This window comes from Amblyraja radiata, chromosome 1 (assembly GCF_010909765.2).
Source record: "Amblyraja radiata isolate CabotCenter1 chromosome 1, sAmbRad1.1.pri, whole genome shotgun sequence".
Classification (NCBI taxonomy): Eukaryota; Metazoa; Chordata; class Chondrichthyes; order Rajiformes; family Rajidae; genus Amblyraja; species Amblyraja radiata.
In genome coordinates this window covers 3,327,214-3,342,368 of record NC_045956.1, presented here as the reverse complement: position 1 = coordinate 3,342,368, position 15,155 = coordinate 3,327,214, and the positions used below count along the sequence as shown (strand labels likewise).

Sequence of the window (15,155 nt, the reverse complement as noted above, 5' to 3'; positions counted from 1 at the left end):
CAGCCCCTTAATTCACCCAGAAGTCTGAACTATTGAATGCTGACTGCATCTCTTTCCATGTCGGCAAGTTAATATCCAGCTGCATGAACCATGTGAAAAGGGAATAAATAGATGCATGTGGTGCAGTGATTTGTGCAGCACTATAGGCCTGGAGACCAAGAGGAGTTCACCATTGAACGGAGTTTGAACGGGGGGCTTGAGGCCCCCGACCGAGGAAGAACAAAGGGACTTGAACTTTATTTCGCCTTCCATCACAGTGAGGAATGTGTAGGAGTCACTGTGGCGAATGTCCGTATTAAAATGTGTTTTTGAGTGCTGTTGCTTTTAATTGTATGACTGACCTGGCCAATGAAATTCCTCGTATGTTGCAAAACATACTTGGCAAATAAAATCTGATTATGATTCTGAAAAGCCTTTCCCTTCCATACTCTTTCCTCTCTTTGATCTTTTTGCACTTGTTGCAAGAGATTGTCGTGGCATCCAGCATCCTCGGAGAATGTAGAATTAAAGGCAGAGGCAATGCCAGTTTTAAAGATGGTTATTTGCCTCAAGATTGGATTATTGTATCTCCAGAACCTCCCCAGAGGCTCTGGGAGACACAAAGTTCAAGAGGGAACACAAAAAGCCTAATTAGGAAGAATATTAAGAGTAAGATTTTCAATTAAAATACTGTAATTGATGGAACCTTGTCTTTAAATTGGTTCTTGGATGAAACCCTGATGGGTCTCACATTGTCTCTTTAAATTTACTCTCCTTTTCACACTTGCATTAAAACACACAGCCACCGCCATTCACAGTGATACTGCCCGGCAGTCTCATAATTACAGTCAACACAGCCACCTTGACAGCCACACAAAATGATGTAAATAAAAATTGTTTTCCTTGTTTAAGAAGTTCAATTTAGAATTATTTGAAATTGTGGGGGTTGGTACAAAATACTTCTGACCCACAAATGTGTTGCTATGAGACATTCACATTTAAAAAATCCATGTCTCAAAAAAAAGCAAGAAGGTGCCCATGTTATTTGACCAACTTTATCAGATGAATTTAAATATGTAGGTATGTATGCATTAGTTTTGCTCCTAATTCCCTTTTCCAAATCATTAATATATATGGTAAACAGTTGCGGCCCCAACACAAAGCCTTGCGGCAAAAAAATCTAGAAGATTAGTCAAACATGATTTCCCTTTCATAAATCCATGTTGACTTGGACTAATTATTTTATTGCTATCCAAATGCCCCATTATTACATCTTTAATAATTGACTCCAGCATCTTTCACACCACCAAAGTCGGGCTAACTGGTCTGTAATTCCCCGTTTTCTCTCACGCTCCTTTCTTGAAAAGTGGGATAGCATTAGCTACCCTCCAATCTACAGGAACTGATCGTAAATCTATTGATCGTTGGAAAATGATCATATGTATAAATATATATGTATGTGTATATATGCATGTATGTGTATATATGCATGTATATGTGTATATATGTATGTATATATATGTGTGTATGTATGCATATAAATGTATCCATATGTATGTGTGCATATGTATGTGTATACGTGTGTATGTATGTGTGTATATATGTATGTGTATATATATGTATGTGTATAAACATATATATATGCATATATTTATTATTACTATATAATTATATATATAATTGCCTTTATGGTTTATGTATATCATCTTACAAGACAAATGAATTAATAGTGATTATTTAAATCAAAGTTGCTTCTGATCCATGAGAATAAACTTTATTATCTCTAACTTGCCTCTCACACACAGACACACATTCATATAAATATATAAAATATATATACGTTAAATTTAATTTGTGCAGTGTGTGTTAAAGCAATACAAGGGAAACTGCACAATACAATGCAAGGGAAGCTACGCAAAGGAGGGGGCTGTTCCCGCTACAAGATACTCGAGGATCTTTGCTTTGGATCAAAGATTATAGAGGAGCTCTATAATCTTTGCTTTGGATCTCAGCGGGTGGCATACCGGAAGTCGCGTGTCGCATTAAGAAATGGCGGCCGTGACGTTCCGTCACGTACTACACGTCAGTCCATTGGATTTCGGAGGAGTGGTCTATCTTGCTCCTCTATGATCTTTGACGTGAAGTTCGAGCGAAGTCCGTGGGAAGATCGCGCGTGACCAACGGCATCAAGACGCTGCGTACGGCGTCGAGGCGGCTGTGGGCTGGCAGGTCGTTGCCACGCGGAATTTTTGGACAGTGTCAGTTTTTCGGAGCCCCGCACGATGTCGGGACCAGCCCCGGACAACTCCATACGACTCCGGCGATCGAAGTGGAACCGGCCCCGCGAGGCCGTACGGCTCAAGCGACCACGTTAGGTCGCGCTTGCCGCATGCAGTCGCATGCTCGTGGGACAGGCCCTTGACGTTTACAATACAATACAATACAATTCAATTTATTGTCATTTGGACCCCTTGATCCATCGTCACAAACATCCATCACATCGTTGCGATGGAAGGCAAAAAAAACTTATCTCTCCCCCCCGATGTCAGAGTCAGAGTCAAAGTCAAAGCCCCCGGCTGGCGATGGTGATTGTCCCGCGGCCATTAAAGCCACGCCGGGTGATGCAAGGTCGCGCACCGGGTCTTGGTGTTAGAGCCCCCGGCGGGCGCTCGCAAAGTCCCGCGGCCATTCCAAGCCGCGCGGGGCGATGGTGTAAGGCCCCGCTCAGGTAATCTTCAACCCCGCAACTTGGGTGGGAGAAGTCGCCGTTGCGGAAGCCCCGAAAAGCGGTCTCCCAGCAGGGACCCGCGGGCTCCCGGTGCCCCCGTCCGCCAAACCCGCGGTTGCAGCCTCCGAAGCTCCGGAGGTCGGGTGGCAGCAGCGCTCCACCACAGCTCCACCCGCTCCGGACTCGGCCAGCCCCGTGACGGTAAGTAGTCGGCAGCTCCGCAGCTGGAGCCCCAGGTCGTTCCTGTTGGAGGCCGCTCCACGTTGCAGCCCCAACGACAACGGAGACCCGACAAAGAAAAGGTCGGGTCTCCCGTGCAGGGGAAAGATTTTAAAGTTACCCCCACCCCCCCACCCCCCCACACACATACCCCAACAAAAAAAATAACAAAAACTACATAAAAACGAGACAAAAAATAATAAAACACAGACGGACTGCAGAGGCCGCTGCTGATGAGAGTCGCGCCGCCCACCTCACTTCTCACCTTTCCTGGCACAATTATTGTTTGCTTGGTAGTGGATTAGCACTATAACTTCATATCTCTACATTGGTTCCACATCTTTTCTATCAGGGGACTGCTGCTGGAGTGTAGTCGGTGGTAGAGTCGGATCACTTGGACCACCACTTCTGGATTTCCAAGGGCCGGAAAATACATGCATTCTCCAGAAATTACCAATCAATTTAAACCACAATATTGTTGATATTCTAACTGATAATAAGGATTAGTGCTGGCTACACGCTTGCTTTCTATGCAATGCCTAAAATTGGAACTTGTTAAAAATATATATTTACACATTATCCTTGTATATTCTTTCATCTGGATAAATGTGAGGTTATCCACTTTTGGTGGCATAAGCAGGAAAGTAGACTATTATCTGAATGGTGGCCGATTAGGAAAAGGGGAGATGCAACGAGACCTGGGTGTCATGGTACACCAGTCATTGAAAGTAGGCATGCAGGTGCAGCAGGCAGTGAAGAAAGCGAATGGTATGTTAGCATTCATAGCAAAAGGATTTGTGTATAAGAGCAGGGAGGTTCTACTGCAGTTGGGCAGGGTCTTGGTGAGACCACACCTGGAGTATTGCATACAGTTTTGGTCTCCTAATCTGAGGAAAGACATTCTTGCTATAGAGGGAGTACAGAGAAGGTTCACCAGACTGATTCCTGGGATGGCAGGACTTTCATATGAAGAAAGGCTGGATAGACTCGGCTTGTACACGCTAGATTTTAGAAGATTGAGGGGGGATCTTATAGAAACTTACAAAATTCTTAAGGGGTTGGACAAGCTAAATGCAGGAAGATTATTCCCAATGTTGGGGAAGTCCAGAACAAGGGGTCACAGTTTAAGGATCAGAGGGAAGTCTTTTAGGACCGAGATGAGAAAATCATTTTTTACACAGAGAGTGGTGAATCTGTGGAATTCTCTGCCACAGAAGGTAGTTGAGGCCAGTTCATTGATTATATTTAAGAGGGAGTTAGATGTGGCCCTTGTGGCTAAAGGGATCAGGGGGTATGGAGAGAAGGCAGGTACAGGATACTGAGTTGGATGATCAGCCATGATCATATTGAATTGCGGTGCAGGCTCGAAGGGCCGAATGGCCTACTCCTGCACCTATTTTCTATGTTTCTATGTTTCTATCTCAGCCATAACCTGATGACCTGATTACAATAAACTTCACAAACAACTTATTACTTGCAAAGGAAATATGACTGGTTGTATTTAAGTTGCAGCTTTCATTTTTTGCAGAAAATATTTCATCAAATCTAACAACCCCTCATTGGTTTTACTCAAAGTGCATGAATACGAGGCATCTGCCCCAAGCAAACGCATCTACTACAACCTTCTTCAACTTATGCTGCACTCATTATATATTAGAACCTTAAAATCAATTCTAAATCAGGCGAGGTTTTGCTACTAATGTGCATTCTAGCCAGGAAGGCTATTAACTTCTTGACAGGGCATAAACAGGAGGGTCAGTGAGAGTACAACTTGCAACTAAACCATCAGCGAAGAATGAACGCTGGTGGGAGTGGCAAAATTATCAAGTGCAGGCTAAGGAGGAATGACCAAAGTGAGAGAAAAAATGTGTGGATTTTTAATGGGAAATTACGGGTTCATGTGAAATATACGTAGAAAGTCTGGGATGCCAGGAATGAAAGAACGCACAAATGTTCTTCCAAAATTATCCTTGTGAAATTCAGTTTCCAATGAAGCAAGGCCAGTTCTGGAAATCTCATGAATCAATTTTACATTTTCATTATAAATATGAAGTGAGATTAAAAATCGGAGCGGCATGCTGAACTGATTTGACCACAGCTGCAATAGATTATGCTTTGTCCACATAATCCTCACTGGACTTTTAAGGATTATCTTCTGATTAACTAAATTCTCCCTTAAGAACTTTGCCTATGTCTGATTAAACTCATGAAACGAATACCTCGAAGGGCTGGTAGCTAAGTCATAATCAAAAGCGGGTAGTATTTGAAAGTCGTACAGAATAAGTCTTCTGTAAGGCAAGCACACACACCATCAAGCCTAATAGTGACATTACTCGAGACTTCATTCCTGAAGGTTAACACCTTGCAACAATTTAATTTCACATTGTAGGACATCATGTACACACTTTGCATGGTTCCTTTTGACTATTTTTCATAGAAACATAGAAAATAGGTGCAGGAGGAGGCCATTCGGCCCTTCGAGCCAGCACCGCCATTCATTGTGATCATGGCTGATCGTCCCCTATCAATAACCCATGCCTGCCTTCTCCCCATATCCCTTGACTCCACTAGCCCCTAGAGCTCTATCTAACTCTCTCTTAAATCCATCCAGTGACTTGGCCTCCACTGCCCTCTGTGGCAGGGAATTCCATAAATTCACAACTCTCTGGGTGAAAAAGTTTTTTCTCACCTCAGTCTTAAATGACCTCCGCTTTATTCTAAGACTGTGGCCCCTGGTTCTGGACTCGCCCAACATTGGGAACATTTTTCCAGCATCTAGATTAAATTTTATGCGTATAAACAAATTCTAGTATAGTTTAGTTTAGTTTAGTTCAGTTTAGACATACAGCACGGGGACAGACCCTTCGGCCCACCAAGTCCACGACGTACAGCGATCCCCCCACACTAACACCATCCTACACACACTATGAATGAATGAATGAATGAATGAATGAATGAATGAATGAATGAATGAATGAATGAATGAATGAATGAATGAATGAAAAACTTTATTGTCATTCAGATATACACCTAGACACAGTGCACCTTGAACAAAATTTCGTTGCATTTGACTCTCCAATCAGGTAAATAGTAAAAGTAAAAGTGCTAGGTGCGTCCATAAAAATGCCTCATGTGCATGGTTCTGTAAAATAAATATATATAAAAAGTTTTTTTTTAAAGTGTCAATATTTAAATGTTCTAGCCTCGGTTTTGTTGATTGTTCAGTAATCTTATAGCCTGGGGGATGAAGCTGTTGCAGAACCTGGTTGTCCCGCTCTTCATGCTGCGGTACCTCCTCCCAGAGTTAAGCAGTATAAACAGTCCAAATTGTGGGTGTGTGGGGGCTCTGGTAATGCCCTTAGCTCTAATCAGACAACGCTTGTACCCCATGTCCATGATGGAAGGAAGAGAAGTCCCAATGATTTTTTCCGCTGTCCTCACCACTCTCTGAAGGCACTAGGGACAATTTACAATTTTACTGAAGCCAATTAACCTACAAACCTGTACATCTTTGGAGTGTGGGAGGAAACCGGCGTACCCGGAGAAAACCCACGCAGGTCACGGGGAGAATGTACAATCTCCGTATAGACAGCGCCCGTGGTCAGGTTCAAACCCGGGTTTCTGGCGCTGTAAGGAAGCAACTATAACTGTGACACCGTGCGGTCCTGTTGACATGTAATGAAATAATTTCATTTTTTACTAGTATCGCAAAGGTTTGGATGGAAAAAAACTTAAATCTGCCCAAATCATGAAGTAGTATCAAAGAAGGGAAACAAAAGGAAGTGCTTGCCAATCATCGAACACTGTGGAAGGATTAACAATGCAGATGGCAACTCTGATTCCAACCACAACGGGAATCGAATATTTATGACATTCACTGTGAAGTCTTAATTACTTTTATAGAATGGAAGTTCTTTCAGGAAAACAATGTTGTCGAAATTAAGGGCTTAGGTGAAAATGTTCCTGCTCAAAACAAAGCCTGACAAGAACTAATAGAGATTAGCTGGTCTGCCACTTTGGCAGTACTTCTGGCACCAGGCAAGGCAAAATAGGTTCAAGTTGATAGGGTGATAGGGTGATAAGATCACTACAATCTGACTCTTTCAAAGATCATGGAAATCTACAAATTCAGAGCCAGAAAACAAAGATCAGGTGAGACCACAGGTGATTTGCACAGTGCAGCACACAATGACACCATGCATTAAGCTTCTGCCTCAGATTCGGGTGACCTACAGTATAATCATTCCTGGCATCCAGTGCTGTCTGTGTATGTTCATTTGGAAGTTGTATATTCACCATGTGTCACCTGCGTTTCCTCCTACATCCCAAAAATGTACAGATTGGAAAACAAATTGACGACCATACATTGGCCCCAATGTGTATGGGAGTGGAATATGGAGAGAGATCATAGAATGTGAGGGAATAAAATAGATGAATAGAAATGGATACTTGATGATCAGCATGGACTACGTGGGACAAAAAGCCTGTTTCATGATATACAACTTCATAATTATCTGCTTGTGTGAAGAATTTACTTCAACTCTTTACAAAGTGGTGTTTTCCAGAAATGAGCTTTGCGAGACAAGGTAGACAAAAATGCTGGAGAAACTCAGCGGGTGAGGCAACATCTACGGAGCGAAGGAAATAGCGATATTTCGGGTCGAGACCCTTCTTCAGACTGATGTAGGGGTGGGGAGGGGCGGGAAGAAGAAAGGAAGAGGCAGAGACAGTGGGCTGTGGGAGAGCTGGGAAGGGGAGGGGAAAGAAGGAGAAAGCAGGGACTACCTGAAATTGGAGAAGTTAATGTTCATAACGCTGGGGTGTAAACTACCCAAGCGAAATATGAGGTGCTGCTCCTCCAATTTACGGTGGGACTCACTCTGGCCATGGAGGAGGCCCAGGACAGAAAGGTCAGATTTGGAATGGGAGGGGGAGTTGAAGTGCTGAGCCATCGGGAGATCAGGTTGGTTATTGCGAACCGAGCGGAGGTGTTGGGCGAAGCGATCGCCAAGCCTACGTTTGGTCTCACTGATGTAGAGCAGCGGATGCAATAGATGAGGTTGGAGAAGTTGCAGGTGGAAAGACTGGCGCACCTGGAAAGACTGCTTAGGTCCTTGAATGGAGTCAGGGGGGGAGGTAAAGCGACAAGTGCAGCATTTCATGCGGTTGCAAGGGAAAGTGCCAGGGGAGATGGTGGTTTGGGTGGGAAGGGATGAATTGACCAGGGAGTTACGGAGGGAACGGTCTCTGCAGAAAGCCGAAAGGGGAGGAGATGGGAAGATGTGGTAAGTGGTGGGATCCCATTGGAGGTGGCGAAAATGTCGGAGGATTATTTGTTGTATGTGACGGCTGATAGGGTGGAAGGTGAGGACAAGGGGGACTCTGCCCTTGTAACAAGTGGGGGGATGGGGAGTGAGAGCGGAGCTACGGGATATAGAGGAGACCCTGGTGAGAGCCTCGTCTATAGTCGAAGAGAGGAACCCCTGTTCTCTGATGAATGAGGACATCCGATGCCCTGGTTTGGAACACCTCATCCTGGGTGCAGATGCGACATAGATGGAGGGATTGGGAGTAGGGGATGGAGTCCTTACAGGAAGCAGGGTGGGAAGAAGTGGAGTCCAGATAGCCATGGGAGTCAATGGGTTTATAGTAGATGTCGGTCAGTAGTCTGTCAGCTGCGACGGGGATAGTGAGGTCTAGAATGGGTAGGGAATGGTCCAGGTGTATTTGAGTACCGGATGGAAGTTAGCGGTGAAGCGGATGAAGTAAAAGAATGATGTAAATGGATTAGAAAGGAATTGCAAGACAAAGCCATTTAGGGTTTTGAGTCTCGGGCGGCAAAGTGGCGCAGCGGTAGAGTTGCTGCCTTACAGTGTCAGAGACTCGGAGTTTGATCCTGACTACAGGTGCTGTCTGTACAGAGTTTGTACGTTCTCCCCGTGACCTGCGTGGACTTCCTCCAAGATCTTCGGTTTCCTTCCGCACTCCAAAGACGCCCAGGTTGGTAGGTTAATTGGCTTGGTATAATTGTATAAATATAAAATTATCCCTAGTGTGTGTAAGGTAGTGTTAGTGTGCAGGGATCGCTGGTCGATGCAGACTCGATGGCCAGACTCGATGGTCTGTTTCCGCGCTGTATCTCTAAACTAAACTAAACTAAGTGCTGCACCTGCTGGAATCTAGAGCAAAACGAACTGCTGGAGGAACTCAGCAGGTCAAGCAGCATCTGTGAAGGGAAATCGATAGTCGATATTTCGAGTTGAGCCCCTTCCTGTGGACAGGAAGAGTAGAGGGGAGATAGCCACTATGAAGTGGTGAGAAAGTTGAGGCAAGAAGGGAATGTGCATCAGGTCAGGATGGTGGATGGAGTCAGATGGGGGAGTGAGGGGGGTGGAAATAACAACAAAGGCTGGGACATGATTAGTGGAGGTAATCTTTCGCTACGGATGATGGAATCTGATGAGAAAGGAATTTAGTGAGTAGCAACAAATAAGGAAGGTGGGGTGGGCAGATGAGCTGCCCACCCGATGTATTTCACCCATTCACACTAGTTCTATGTTATTGTTAACTAAGATTGTTAAGGGCTTGGACACGCTAGAGGCAGGAAACATGTTCCTGATGTTGGGGGAGTCCAGAACCAGGGGCCACAGTTTAAGAATAAGGAGTAAGCCATTTAGAACGGAGACGAGGAAACACTTTTTCTCACAGAGAGTCGTGAGTCTGTGGAATTCTCTGCCTCAGAGGGCGGTGGAGGCAGGTTCTCTGGATGCTTTCAAGAGAGAGCTAGATAGGGTTCTTAAAAAAACCAGATGCAACTAAATTTAAAGTAGCTCTTTCTTCCCAATAACCCTTTCCGGCTTAAGCCCTCCCTTCACCACCTCCAGTTTAAATTCCATTTGGAATATTTTGGAGGACCAAGAAACCAAGAACCAAGAACCAAGGAGATATGGGGAGAAGGCAGGAACGGGGTACTGATTGGGGATGATCTGCCATGATCACATTGAATGGCGGTGCTGGCTCGAAGAGCCAAATGGCCAACTCCTGCACCTGTTGTCTATTGTCTATTGTCTATAGTCTATTGTTATTCCACTTTCTCATCCTCTCCGTACACACAAGGGGTAATTTACAGAAGTCAATGAACCTACAAACCCGCACGTCTTTGGGGATGTGGGAGGAAACCGGAGCACCCGGAGAAGTACTGTGTGTTATACCATTGCGTACACAAATGATAAATAAAACTATGCATTTCAAACCAAACAAATCCATGACACTTTTGCTGACATTTTAACTTTGAGGGATGGTTCAGGGATTTGGTGTCAATTCAGGAATAAATTTAGATACCCACTCAGACAACATAGTTTACTTAACAATGTAATTCCTCTAGTCCAAACATGCCTAATGAGTGCTTTGGACAACAATCTTCAAAATCCAATATGTACGAACTTAAAACATTTCCTGCCAGAACTTGCCGAGGGTGGTCTCACAGTCTCCAGTGTGCACCAAAAGCAATCCAACCTTCAGCAGGAAGTCACTTCAAAGTCTAAGATAGACACGGAAACAGAAGCTAGACATGAATATAAATGGCACTCTCTGGGAAATGAATGCCAGAAAAATAAAACATGTTGGAGAAAAGAAATAATCCCGTGTCGGGTTGATGGAGGTTCACAGTCAAACAAGGAATAATACATTGACATCTTAACACTTGTATTAAAGTAGGATTGATTGAAACTGAATGTTGTTGATGGCGTTGAGTGGCCTGACTCAGGCATATTCTTTGGGAACAATACGAGACTGAAATGCTTGGTTTATGATTCCGTGATGGATCATCTGAAAAATAATACAAAATAACTTGGGTAACAAGGGATTCAGCCCTCTTCTGCTCTCATTAATAAAAGCCTGCCAGATTACCACTGACATTATTAAATGAATTACCCATGATTACTGACTTTCCTTTCCCCAGACAACTGAATAATAAATAGCGCTGCTCCCAGAAAGTTGTAAAGATTAGAAATTAGAAATATTAAAATATTTTAATTTAATATTGAGTAGATTTTATCTCTCTGGGGGCTTATTACGATAGCTGGGTCCTCAATAGCTTAGAGAGGTGTGTAAATGGTGACTTGCTCTATTTCCTCTGAAAAGGAGAAGGAGGGAATTTGAATTTTTATAGTGCCATTCATATTTTCAGGATGTCTTAACAATGCATTGGATAGAGGAGAGGGAGGTACCTAATGCCCCTGTCCCACTTAGGAAACCTGAACGGAAACCTCTGGAGACTTTGTGCCTCACCCAAGGTTTCCGTGCAGTTCCCGGAGGTTTTTGTCAGTCTCCCTACCTGCTTCCACTACCTGTAACCTCCGGCAACCACCTGCAACCTCCGGGAACCGCACGGAAACCTTGGGTGGGGCGCAAAGTCTCCAGAGGTTTCCGTTCAGGTTTCCCAAGTGGGACAGGGGCATTAAGTTACCCTGGGTACCGGAATCCACATTTTAATAGCTAGCAGTTGTACTTGAAGTTTTAACAGATGAAAATATTTCTCAACTCAATAAAGCTCTTATAATAAAAATAAAATGTAACCTCCATGTTGTGATGGTGAGAGGCATCAGATCTGTGCCAATACAGGCCAGGTTAACTCACACATGGGTCTTCCTGGCAATTGGTACCAGATGCTTGTCAGTTATCAAAATCCACTATGATAGCAAATGTACTGCCCATGACACACCAAATCCACATAGGGTCTTCACAGATGTGTTATATATGTTCACACTTTGTCTATAAAGTATGGCATGTGAGAGTACATTAAATGCCTTGACATGAAGAGAATGAACAAGAGGTTGGAATGGTATAGGGAGGGAATCCCAGCGCATTTACCCATGTTAGCTGGGGGCAGCACAATGATACAACGGTAGGTACACAAAAATGCTGGGGAAACTCAGCGGGTGCAGCAGCATCTATGGAGCGAAGGAAATAGGCGACGTTTCGGGCCGAAACCCTTCTTCAACGGTAGAGTTGCTGCCTTACAGAAAAATTCTGTTTTGTACATGGATTTTCTTAAGTGGGAGTAATTTCAACTCCTCAGAAATGCCTCCAGTCTTGCATTGATGCGCTAGATTTTAAAATTCTGTATTTGATAGCCAAACACAACTACTTGTCTTTCTTTCATGATTTTATTCCCACTTTGAAGATTAGATGTGTATGTGTATCCCTTGAATGTAACCTTCGGGCTTGGAGATGAGAAATTAAGATTGTTGAAACAAATGCAACAAAATTGGATGATCGACCATGATCATATTGAACGTTGGTGCTGGCACGAAGGGCCGAATGGCCAACTCCTGCACATATTTTCTCTGGTACTCTGTTTCTCTCTGTTTCCCTGAGACACAGCTTCAATCCTAACTCTGGGTGATGTCTGCATGGAGTTTGTACATTCTCCGGAGGATAGACACAAAATGCTGGAGTAACTCAGCTGGGCAAGTTGCATCTCTGGATAGAAGGAATGGGTGACGTTACGGGTCGAGAACCTTCTTCAAACGCGACCCAAAACGTCACTCATTCCTTCTCTCCAGAGATGCTGCCTGTCCCGGTGAGTTACTCCAGCTTTTTGTGTCTACCTTCGATTTAAACCAGCATCTGCAGTTATTTTCTACACATCCTTCCTCTACACCTTGTACATTCTCCCTGTGACCGCATGTGTTGTCACTGGGTGCTCCGGTTTCCTCCAACATTCCAAAGACATGCAGGTTTGTAGGTTCACTGCCTTCTGTAAACTGTCCCTAACGTGTACGGATAGAACTAGTGTACGGATGATCGTTGGTCAGCGCAGACTCAATGGACCTAAATGGAATTTAGAAGATTGAGGGGGGATCTTATAGAAATTTACAAAATTCTTAAGAGGTTGGACAGGCTAGATGCAGGAAGTTGTTCCCGATTGTTACAGAACAAGGGGTCACAGTTTAAGGATAAGGGGGAAATCTTTTAGGACCGTCTGAGGAAAACATTTAAGTAGAGGATCGGACAGTATCCTACCTTATGAAAGGAGTATTCGAAAGGCCGAAGGGAAGAAACCGTCCCTGAGTCTGATGGTGTGCGCTTTAAAGCTTCTGTACCTTTTGCCCAACGAGAGCAGAGAGAAGGTATGACCAAAGTAGATCAAGTCCTCGATCATGTTTGTTGACTTTCCTCAGGAGCATGAAGTGTAGATGGAGGCAATGGTGGGGTGATTGACTGGGCGCTCTGCGAAATCTCATATATAATCCCATTAATTCTCCTGTAAAGTGTTTCAGATATTGGGTGAATGCATTCCACGATTCATCCTTGCTGTAATTAAAGATTCTAAATTCTAGCGAGTACAAGCCGAGTCTATCCAGTCTTTCTTCATATGAAAGTCCTGCCATCCCAGGAATCAGTCTGGTGAACCTTCTCTGTACTCCCTCTATGGCAAGAATGTCTTTCCTCAGATTAGGAGACCAAAACTTCCTTTTGGCTTTTATGGTTTCTTGACTACAGCTTTCATCCTTTCATTAAATTATCAATAACAATATAATGCTCGTTCCATAAGAACACACTTGAATATTCTAATCGCTGCTAGTGAAAGATTAATGTTGATGTAAGCAAAGGAGCCTCCTTTTACTCTACGAAGTTAATTTAAACTGCTGGCAGGGAATTGTTGAATTTTAAAATGGAAGGAATATTCCTGCTGGTAATCTCTGGTAATCTTGAATTAAAAAATATCCTTTGAGAGCTGTCTGAGGGGCAGTCAACAATATCATATAATATTGACTTCCAATATAGTATGGGTATTACATTGCAGATCTCATCTAGTTATGTTCCGAATATAAGATTTGATTTTGATTGAAGGTTAAATTATACTTTGCAATTCAAAATAATTGAGTCTATCGTTGTCAAAAAAAGGTGCTGAAGCATGGAAACAATTTTAATTTACAAGATATATCATATGGCCCTGTCCCACGGTACGAGTTCATTCCAAGAGCTCTTCCGAGCTTAAAAACAATCAAACTCTTGGTAAGCACGGAGAATGAACGTAGCGGGTACGTCGGAGCTCGGGGACGTCTCTTAGCGGCTCATAACGCTAACGGCAGGTACTCGGGAAGACTCGCTAATGGCAGGTAAGCACGGGAAGACTCGTGAAGATTTTTCAACACGATGAAAAATGTCCACGAGCACCCCGAGTATCGACGAGCGGCCATTACCGTAAATCTCCGAGTTCGAATCAGGGCAAACTCGGGAGAACTCTTGGTATGAACTCGTACCGTGGGACAGGGCTTTTAGTTGCTAAAAGGAATTGCTGTGTGACATTAGTGAGCTAAATTGTAATTCAAAACTCAACAAGATGATGTAAAATGAGTACTATTATTTGTAGCAATATGAGTAGCAATATCTCCAAATATTTTGAAATATGTTGAAATTTTAGGTGTCTGCTAAGTGATCATTTTGAAATACATAAGTCTCTTTTTGGCTGGTGATGTAATCTGAAAAATAACTTCAATGAATTACAGGCTGAAAAAGTAAGAAGATACCGATGGAAAGATATCCAGGCTGAAATGGTGTAGACTGCAAAAATAAATATGCATAGGTAAAGATAAGCACTGTTTCTTGTGCTAAAAAGAGAGAAAAAATGGGGGGGTAAGTTTTTATAATGTTTAATCATTTGATCACATCTATCAAACATCTGAAAATGTGATTCCCACATGTGTTCAATTTAATTATCCCAGAAATAAACATCTTTAACTTAAAACTGTGCAAAATAAATATAAAACAGACTGCTGGAATTGTAACAGAATAACACCAAAAAATGTGTTGCCCTGCAACTGAAAAGTCATTTTGCCTTTATGGTTGTTTTGAGAGTGTAAGATGAAATCCATGGAATAGTTATACATTACAGCTCTCCTTTTGTGCCCCAGGCTGATTGGATCAGTAGAATGCAGCAATGAATCCAAGGGGAAGTAATCACACTCCTGACAACTTTAAGTTATATCTTCTTGGAGCAGCCAGCACTTCCATCTTCTTCCATCACAGGAATCAAGATAACCTTTTGGGTCATTGCAACTCCGACGAGGAACTAATGAAACTAGGGATAGCTTGAGTAGGGCCTGCAATCCATTTATGTACCCTGTGTGTTGTGAAACCAACATCCAGAACCAAACAATTCTGCCTATAAATGAATGCTCTGAAATTAAGTTGTGTACATTGCCCTTCGACTCACTTTGTG

At 43.2% G+C, this 15,155-nt stretch overlaps 1 long non-coding RNA gene across 1 annotated transcript; it reads left to right on the top strand.

Moving 5' to 3' along the window:
* The first annotated feature begins 1,493 nt into the window (after positions 1-1,493).
* LOC116968435 lies at positions 1,494-12,270 on the top strand. Its single transcript, XR_004410469.1, has 3 exons — positions 1,494-1,504; positions 8,117-8,122; positions 11,950-12,270. It is a non-coding gene; the product is annotated as an uncharacterized LOC116968435 (long non-coding RNA).
* Positions 12,271-15,155: the final 2,885 nt, after the last annotated feature.